The sequence below is a fragment of the Ictidomys tridecemlineatus genome, chromosome 5, assembly GCF_052094955.1.
Source record: "Ictidomys tridecemlineatus isolate mIctTri1 chromosome 5, mIctTri1.hap1, whole genome shotgun sequence".
NCBI lineage: Eukaryota > Metazoa > Chordata > Mammalia > Rodentia > Sciuridae > Ictidomys > Ictidomys tridecemlineatus.
Window position 1 is genome coordinate 119,557,446 of NC_135481.1, and position 10,013 is coordinate 119,567,458.

The 10,013-nt window shown below is 41.7% G+C and overlaps 1 pseudogene; it reads left to right on the forward strand.

Moving 5' to 3' along the window:
* LOC101969610 (sugar phosphate exchanger 3-like) overlaps window positions 1-7,646 on the forward strand; it is a 56,667-nt pseudogene extending 49,021 nt beyond the window's left edge.
* The last annotated feature ends 2,367 nt before the right edge of the window (window positions 7,647-10,013 follow it).

The following is a 10,013-nucleotide window of genomic DNA, read 5'->3' on the forward strand; positions in this document are numbered from 1 at the left end:
TAGTTAGCTTTTTCATTCCTGTGACAAGAATAATGCAGAGGAAAAGCTTATTTTGGCTCAGACTTTCAGAGTTTCAGTTTACAGTTGACTAACTCCACAGCTCTGGGTCAAAGTGAGGTAGAACATCATGACAGAAGGGAGGAAAGCAACTCAGAATGTGAGAACCAAGAATGGGGGGGAGAGGGGGAGAGGGGGGGAGAAGGAGAGAGAGGGAGAGGGAGAGGGAGGGAGAGAGAGAGAGAGAGAGGGAGAGGGAGAGGGAGAGGGAGAGGGAGAGGGAGGGAGAGAGAGAGAGAGGAAGGAAGGAAGGGGAGGGGAGGGGAGGGGAGGGGAGGGAAGGGAAGGGGAATGAAAACTCCAGTCATGCCCTTAGTGACCCACCCCCTCCCATAGCACCAGTTACCACCCAATTAATCCATGAGAGTGGATTAAGCCACTGATTAGGGTACAACTCTTACATTCCAACCATTTCAACCCTGAGCGTTCCTGAATTCTCTCTCACATGAGTTTTGGGGGACCCATTATATCTGAGACATAATATCCCATCCCTGGTCCCTAAAATTTCATACCCATATCACGATGCACAATATATTTAGTCCATTTCCAAGAGTCCCCACAGTACTAATTGCCCGGAAATCGGGGTCCAGTCTCTCCTGAGACTCAAGGCAAACTCTCAGCATGAGCCCCTGTAACAATCAAGAGCAAGTTACATATACCCAATATACCGTGGCTCAGAGTAAACATTTCCATTACAAAAAAGGGAGAAATAGGGGCATAGAAGGCAGGGATGGGACCAAAGCAAGACGGAAGTCTACCTGGGAAATAAGTCCTGTAGCTCTCCATTCAGCATCTGAGGCACATTACAGTGTGATGTTCTCTACAAGGGGCTTATGTAGCTCTACCCTATGACCTTGAAGCCTGTTATGGTTTGGATGTGAGGTGTCCCCCAAAAGCTCACATGTAAGACAATGCAAGAAGGTTCAGAGGAGAAATGATTGGATTATGAGAGCCTTAACCCACTCAGTGAATTAATCCCCTTCTGGGACTAATTGAATGGTAACTGAAGGCAGGTGGGGTATGGCTGGAGGAGGCGGGGCACTGGGGACGTGGCTTTGGGGTACGTGTTTTATACCCCGTGAGTGGAGATGTCTCTCTGCTTTCTGATCATCATGTGAGCCACTTCCTCTGGGATGTTCAGCCTCACCTCAAGCCCCAAGGAATGGTGCTGGACTTCCATGGACAGAGGCCTCTGAAACCATGAGTCCTCAAATAAACATTTCCCCCCCTAAAATTGTTCTGGTCAAAGCTTTTAGTAATAGCCACTGTCTTGGCTTGTTTCTGCTCCATTCTTACACATCTTTTCTTGACAGATGTCCCACGGAACTGACATCTCTTGATCTTGAGGGTCTCTGCTGCAGCTTTATTTTCCTTCTTACATCTTCATGCATCACCTCTTAGGGGCAGCCCAAAGGGACTCAGAATCTGCTGCGCTTTCTCTGGCCTCCCAGGCATTCCTTTGAAATATCAGTGGAAGTCTCCATGACCCCTTAACTTCAGCATCTTGCAGTCCTGCAGAACAGCACCACATAGTTTACTCCAAGGTCTGCAGCCACCTTGAGCTGCAACCTAGCTTCCTGTGACCACAGTGTCTGCAGCAGTATGTTTGTGTCTGGGTGACTAAGAACAGTGAAACAACTTCGTGCTCCCCCCCACCCCACTGTGAAAGCAGGTGCTCCTTAGTCTCTTCTTAAAGGAAAATTTACTTTTACACTCTTGAGTCTGACATAGGTGTGATCATGCCAATTTCTGAGATACCCTCAACCCATCTTTTCTATTGTTTCCTATTGTATTTAGCATTTCTTCAGTGGTTATAATTGTCTTTAACAGCCATATCTTTTTATTTTTTTAAAGAGAGAGTGAGAGAAGAGAGAGAGAGAATTTTTAATATTTATTTTTTATTTATTTCTTTTTTCTTTTTTTTTTTTTTAAAGAGAGAGCGAGAGAGGAGAGAGAGGGAGAGAGAGAGAGAATTTTTAATATTTATTTTTTAGTTCTCGGCGGACACAACATCTTTGTTGGTATGTGGTGCTGAGGATCGAACCCGGGCAGCACGCATGCCAGGCGAGCGCGCTACCGCTTGAGCCAAATCCCGAGCCCCACAGCCATATCTTCTTTAGGCCCAGTTTTATTCACATGTCTGGTCAAATAGCAAGATTTTCAAATCTTTATGCTCTGCTTTCTGTTCCTAATTATCACAGTAAACTTAGATAAAAGTTTACAGCAATATTCAGGCCACCACCTGAATGCTATGTTGCCTTGAAAATTTCTCCTGCCATATAAATTAGTACATTACCTTTAAATTTAGCCTCATAGAAAGTCTTAGAGCATGGGCAAAATGTCTCAGGACACAGACAACTTCTTTCCCAGAATATGATATGAATGGCCTCAACTCCAATTTCCAATAGAGTCCCATTTCTCCTTTGAAACCTCATGAGCCCCATCTTTACTTCCCACAACCCTATCAACATTTCGATATTTTGACCTTTCACTAGACTTGCCAATTTTAAGCTCTGTTTACAACATTCTCAGGCTTTTCCAGCTTGCACCTCTAAACTTCAAAATTCCTCCCCCCAACAAACCAGCTCCAAAGGCTTATGAACCACATGGTCAGGTGAGTCATAGCAACAACCCCACTTCTAGGTACAATTTTTTTATTTAGTTAGCTTTTTCACCTCTGTGACCAAAAGGTCTGAGAAGAAAAATGTACAGGACAAGTTTATTTTGGCTCATGGTTTCAGAGGTTTAATCCACAGTCAACTGACTCCATAGCTCTGACCCAACATAAAGCAGACCACCTTGGCAGAAGGGTATTGGGAAGGAGAGAAGTTCAGAACATGACAGACGAGAGAGAGAGAGAGAGAGAGAGAGAGAGAGAGAGAGAGAGAGAGAGAGAGAGAGAGAGAGATCCCCCCACTCACCAGAGACTAAATGTAAACCCCAAAGTCATGCCCCCAGTGACAAACCTCTTCCAGCCACACCCAACCAACCCAATTACCACCCAGTTAATCCATATCAGTGGATTAATCCACTGATCAGATTGCAATTCTCACAATTCAGCCATTTTACCCCCGAGAATTCCTGCATTTTCTCATATAGGAGCTTTTGGGGGCACCTCATATCTAAGTATACCCCGCCCCACCACCAAATAACTTCTGTGTTTCTGCAGGAATATTCAGAGGTAAATGATTAATCGCCTCACCTACTGTGAATGGACTGGGTAATTACAGGCAGGTGGGTCATGACTGGAGAAGGTGGGCCACTGTTACCATGTCCTGGAGGGGTACATCTTCCTTATGAGCCCCATTTCCTGACCCTATCATGAGATGAGCAGATTTCCTGTTCTGGGCTCTTTCCCCATGATGTGCTGCTTGACTTGGGGCCAGATCAGTGGAGGTGGATGTCTGTGCACTGAGATCTCTGAAGCTGTGAGCCCCATATAAACTGTCCCTCATCTATGTTTTTCTTGTCAGTTATTTATTTTGGTCACAGTGATGCAAAGCTGACTGAAGCAGGGACAAGGGGGAGTGAAGATGAGAAGGAGGGGAAAATGCTGGGAAAAGATACTGTCTACTTATATTGTTATGTTGTGTGCACATATGTAACACCATTTGTATAATTACAATGTAACAATTAAAATATGAAAAAAATGAATGAAGCCTTTTAAAATTGTGTGACATCATTAAGTGAGCAAATATTCTCAGGATGTTCCAGAAGGAAAAGGGAAAGGGCATATAAAACCTACTTAATGATAAATTCATAAAAAGTTTCCAAAGTTGAAAATATAGAGAAACTCAGGTAAGGCTCAAGAAATAAAAACAAACAAACACCCCCAGAAATGCCATCTCTGAGGCATAGTATAGTTTAACTGTCAAAAGTACAAAACAAAGAGATAATTCTAAAAATGGAAAAAGGATCAAATCACATTGTTGTGTTTTGGCTCTAAGTATGCACCAAAGTTTACAATATAGCAATTTTCAGAGGTAAAATGACTGGATTATGAGAGCCATAACCTCATCAGTGGATTAATCAATTTGATGGATTAATAATTTAAATGCACTGCTGGGTGGTAACTGTAGATAGGGGAGATTGGCTAAAGGAAATAGGTCACTGGGAGAATGCCTTTGGGCACTATATCTTGTCCCTGATTTTTCTACTCTTTCTGCCTCCTGGCTGCCGTGAGCAGAGAGGCTTTCCTCCACCACACCTTTCTGCCATCATTATCTGCCTCACCTCAGGCTCAAAGTAATGGACTTACCCCAACATGCACTTACTGAACCTCTGAAATTGTGACCCCAAAATTAGCTTTTCCTTCTGTAAGTTGTTCTGTTGGGTATTTTGGTCATAGTGACAAAAACTGACGAGCACATACACAGAAGACAATTTATATTACACTGACAGCAGATTTCTCTGTAAAAACCTTATAGGCTGTTAGAATGATGGGATATATTCAATGCTAGGAAAGAAAAAAAAGAAAACCCTTGCAAAATGAGTGTACTTTACCACAAAAGCTATCTCTCAGAAATTATGGGGAAATAAAGACTTCGCCAAACTAGCAAAACCTAAGAGAATTTGTCACCACCTGACTATGTTTAAGGGAGTTTATCCTAGAAGCATAAGGATAATCTCCACTGTGATAAAAATGCATGAAAGTATAAAGCTCTCAGTAAAGCAGAAAGAAAAGAGAAATAAACTTGTCTATGTACCAAACCTCAAAGATGAACAGTAGTAAGGAATAAAGAAACATAGATATTCAACACCAGAAAGAAATTAACAGAATGACAAGAGTATGTCTATTTATCAATAAAAAGCTAAAGTGCAAGTGGACTAAATTCTCTTATTTAAAAGACATTGACTGAACGAACAGTTCAAAAAAACTGGACTCAACAATATGCTGTCTATGAGAAACTTGTTTCACAGTGAGAACACATACAGAATGAGCGTGAAGAGATGAAAAAGACAGACCATGGCAATAGAAACAAAAACGACCAGGAGTAGCTATCAGAGAAAATAGATTTTAAATTTAAAATCATAAAATGAGACAAAGAAGAAGACTATAGGAGGTGAGGTGGCGTGGGGGCGGCGGGCAGCGGGGCCCAGCGGAGCCAGCACCCAGAGCGGCCGGCCACACTGGGGGAACCCTGCGGGTCTCGGAGAGAAGCAATGATGTCAATCATTTCACCAGCAACCTCAAGGTCAGAGGTGAGAAGGCATCCGGAGCCCCGGGGCCTGGCCGAGTGCTTTCCCAAGAGGGACTGCGCTCTCGCGGTTCAGCGCTCACCACGTCGTTGTATTCCTGCCCACCTTCTTCAGTTCTTCGTGGCTCCATGCTTCAAGAAAAACATTTAGCAATGTCAAAGTTAGTGTCTCCAAGCAGTGGACCCCAAATGCTTTTAACACAGCAGCTGAGCTGCCTGTAGAGATCTGGAGCCGCAACCATGCGTTGCCCAGTACACAGGAGCCTGCTCTCTCCCTTGGAAGGGATACTGCTGTTCTCCTCCGCTGTGGCGAGGAGTTGCCTTTGGTCTCTGGAACACCTGTGCTTCTGTGGGCAGTATTTTGGGAGCACGTCTAGCTTCATCTGTTCTGCAGCAGGGTTGTGAGTATGCCTTTCTGGTGACAGCGTCTGTTTGCTGGTGGGAGATCCTCATCTTCTTTGGACTTTTGGAGTCACCAGAAGAACTTGGTTTCCCAGGTACTGAAGCAGAAGAAAACTTTGAAGAAGATTCCCACAGACGGTTAATGGTGGTACTGAAAGGAGATGAACATGGGCCTGATTACTCTACCCAAGAGTCCAGAACTGTTGGCCAAGGGAAGGCGATAAGCTTCTACCAGGCTGGCTCTCTTCCTGGTGTCATACCGTGTTCACTGGCCAACGCCTGCCTGAAACTGCTGAATCACTCCTTCTTCTTCTGGTGGCCCTTTTATCTTTGGATGGAAGGAGACTGAGGCTGACCAGTTGTCCATCTGGTACGATGCTGGAGGAATCACAGGTGGAACTTTGCAAGGCCTCATCTCTGACATCCTACCAAAGAGAGCACCAGTGTTGGCCCTTAGCCTGATCCTGCAGTTGGCTCCCTTGCTGGGTACAGTCGTTCTCCAAATAATAAGTCCACCAAATGATGACAGTTACAGGGTTTTTTATGGGTGGACCTTCTAACATGATTAGCTCAGCTATTTCAGCGGACCTGGGTCACCAAGAGCTGATCCAAGAGAGCAGTGAGGCTTTGGCAACAGTCACAGGAATTGTTGATGGAACTGGGAGCATTGGGTGGGCCAGTATTTGGTATCTTGGATCCAGGACAACTTAGGATGGATGTGGGTTTTCTACTTTTTCATTACTTCATGGAAAGTGTATGCCTCTTTTTTTTCATAAACTTGTCATTTTTCTTAGTGATTTTGTTTAGAGTATTTATTTAAGTCACTGTTTGAAAAGCAGTAAAATTGCTGATTGCTTTTAAAGACCCTTTTGTGAAAAGCAATGTTTTATTAATCAAAAATACACATTCTTTTCTCAAGGAGGAAAAGGGTCCTCAGTTTCTCCTTGATCTGAGTCTAATGAGTGTTGACATTTATAATTCCAGAACAACAAGGGACTTACTTAAGATCTGCCAACCATTCATCAGTGTACTCTTCTGGGGTTGCTCTGTATCTGCTAAAATATAATCTGAGATTTCTGAAGGAAATTACAGTGTGTGCCAAGCAACATAGAGTTAAAAAAGAAGCATTGTTCTGATTAACACTGTCCTGTGTTCAGGTTCTGAATGATGAACATCTCTGGAGGAAATGGTAGTTACACCTTAGACACTCTTGGCTGGGATTTTGTACTCTCTGGGAAATAGCCAATATGAAATAAGGCCTTGTGCTTTCAGAGTGATGAATAGGCGTGTTACACACTCTGCCACACTATTGTGGAACAGTTGTCAAGACAGGTCTATTTGAGAGTCTGGTGGTGGCCTTGTCCTCCAAGGATGCATGTAGTGTCCTGTCCTTAGATCTGGGCCATCCTGATTGGAGGCATCCTTAGCCTCCCTAGGACCTGGGATTGTCTTCTTGTCTGGCCCGAGGCCCTGGGATCGGCCACCCCAGGAAGCCTCTGGAGCTCTCTTTTAGTTACCTCCTGGCTTCTGGAGACGGTGCCATATGACTGGTTCCATCCTTGCCCTCCCTGCTAAGTCAAGGGAAGTAGCTTCTGGAGAACCTGCTGGTGTGGTCATGCTGTTGTAGAAAAACCATTTCCATCTATGAAACCCTGCTTTTTGCTGGGGCTGCAGCAAGGGTGTTTTGCTCTACCTAATGGAAATCCTTCACTTAAGTTCTTTTTTGACAGCTAGTATTTCATTAAGTATGTTGTGATATTAACTGTAATTTTCAAAAGTCATTTTCTAATTCACTGAAGATTAAAATTATCTTTCTAAAGAGTCAAAATGAATGTAATTGCCAAACCCATTGTTTATGACCAAAGCATGATGCTCATTTAATACTTTCTTCTCTTCACAGACTAGTTGTACAATTCTGTTTGTCTCACCATTAATAGTGAGGGAAATAATCTCTCTTGTGCAAAGGAGACAAGCTCACATATTGAATGAATGATTGTGCCCACAAGAAAAAAAAAGAACAGTGGGAGACACATGAGACTATAAGATCTTTTAATTCACTACATTTGGGGTTGTCTAAGAGCGCCAACATAACCTCGGCTTACCAGACCCCTTTCAACACTGACAGCCACCCTGGATGGCCAGGAGTGAAGACTGCGTTATTTTTCTACACTATAGGAATTATTTTTTGATGATTTTTATTGTTGTTTCATGAATGCACTGGATGGTGTATGAATCTACCTGCATCCCTGTTGGCCCTTTGAGGTTTATGCCTTTAACCCTGGTATCATATTGGCCTTGGATCTTTGTACTGCAGTCTCAAGAACTGATGAACAGGAGAGAGCTGCGCATGGTTTGCATGGATAGTGAATAAAAAGGATCATTGCATTTTGCTTTGGTAACGAGTTTGCAGAGAGTGGCTCACCTCTGAAGCGTCAAAGCTTGAAAAAGAGCTCCTGCAGGGTTGAGCTGCAAACCCATCATGGACTAAGAACACCTCTACCAGCTGAGCTGGGAAAGACGCCGCCTCGTGCTTGTTGGCTCCGGCACTGTCTCAGAGTCGTTTGCTAAAGAAGCAGACTATGTCCTAATTGTTGTCAACTTGTTCTGCCTCTTCACTCACAATCAGCTTTGACAACTGGAGGCCTTTTGTGATTTTGAGGACAATCCGGCACATTAGTTATCTTGAACATTCTATTGTGTAGCTCTCAACCCCAGATTTGCTGCCTGGGAACTTCAGGGCCCTCTGGGAAGCGAATCTGCTCAGCCCTATTTTTGGAGGATTGATCTCTGTCACTACCAGGTTCCTGGAGTTCCTTCAGCAGAAGACAGAATTAGGGGAAATTCCTGGAAGTGTTCCAGAAGTGTGAAGAGCGTGATGTTGACTCACGTTGATGGGCTTCTAGGTCTGAGGGGCGTTGTCTTTAGAAGAGGTAGTGTATGTATTCAAGGCTGTGAATTCTATATTAATCGGTGTTTTAAGGTCACTATATATATTTTAAATCATGTAAACAAACTAGGAGGAAAATGTGCAATTTTGAGGAATACCTAATTTGCCTTGGATTAGCAAATATTTTTCAATTTCTTGTTTTATACTTCAAAATGTGTGTGATGAACTTGTTAATGATATTTAATCATGGGATTTTTGATCACTTTATTGTTTGTTAACAGACTTAAAAGGAAAATACAATATATAGGAAGGAGAAATAAACCAACTTTGTAGTAAAAAAAAGAAGGTAACTATATAATGACAAAAAGATCAATTAAATAAGAGGAAATAACAATTACAAATATCTATCTATATTTGTATATATATGTACATATGCATATAAACATATGTACCTAAAAGGAGAGAGAGATCCTGGTACAAATAATAGTTTAGAACTTTCATCAGTGGACAGATCATGTAGGAAAAAAATAGAGTTAATTATGGTATAGACCATGTGAATTAACAGACATTTACAGAACATTTCATAAAGCTGCTACAGAACTCACATTCTTCTCATCAGCACATGCAACATTGTCCAGGATAATCATGTTAAGTCACAAAACAAGTTTTTTAAAAAATTTTTTTAGTCATTGATGGACTTTTATTTTATTCATTTACTTATATGTGGTGCTGAGAATCGAACCCAGTGCCTCACACATGCTAGGCAAGTGCTCTACCTCTGAGCCACAACTGCAGCCTGCAATACAAGTTTTGACAAATTGAGAAAACTGAAATCCTAGCATGTATTTTCTTGGACCACAATGAAATAAAACTAGAAAACAACAAGAAGTTTGGAAATTGTACAAATACATGGAAATTAAACAATATTTCCTTGAATGACCAATAAGACAATTGAGAAATTTAAAAGTTTCTTAAAACAACAGTAAAAACACAACATACCAAAATCTAGGGGATACAGCAAAAACAATACTAAAAATTTGTAGCAATAACAGCTACATTAAAAAATGTACAATTTCAAATAAATTACATAACAATGCAACTCAAGCAACTAGAAAAGCAAGAACAAACCAAACCTCAAATTAGTAGAAGGAAAGAAATTACAAAGATCTGAGAAATAAACAAAATAGAAACTAAAAACAAATAACGAAAAGAAAACAAAACCAAGAAACAAAAGATTTATGAAATGAAGAGTTGGCTTTTTGAAAAAACAAAATTAGCAAACTAGCTAGACAAGAGAAAAAGAGGTAATATTCAAACAAAATCAGAAGTGGAAAAGAGATTACAACTGATGCCACAGAATTAGAAAGGATCAGCAAATCCATTATGAACAACTGTTATGTTATCAAATTGAATATTCCAGGTGAAATAAATATATCTCTAGGCACATGCAATATATAAAAATCTAACCA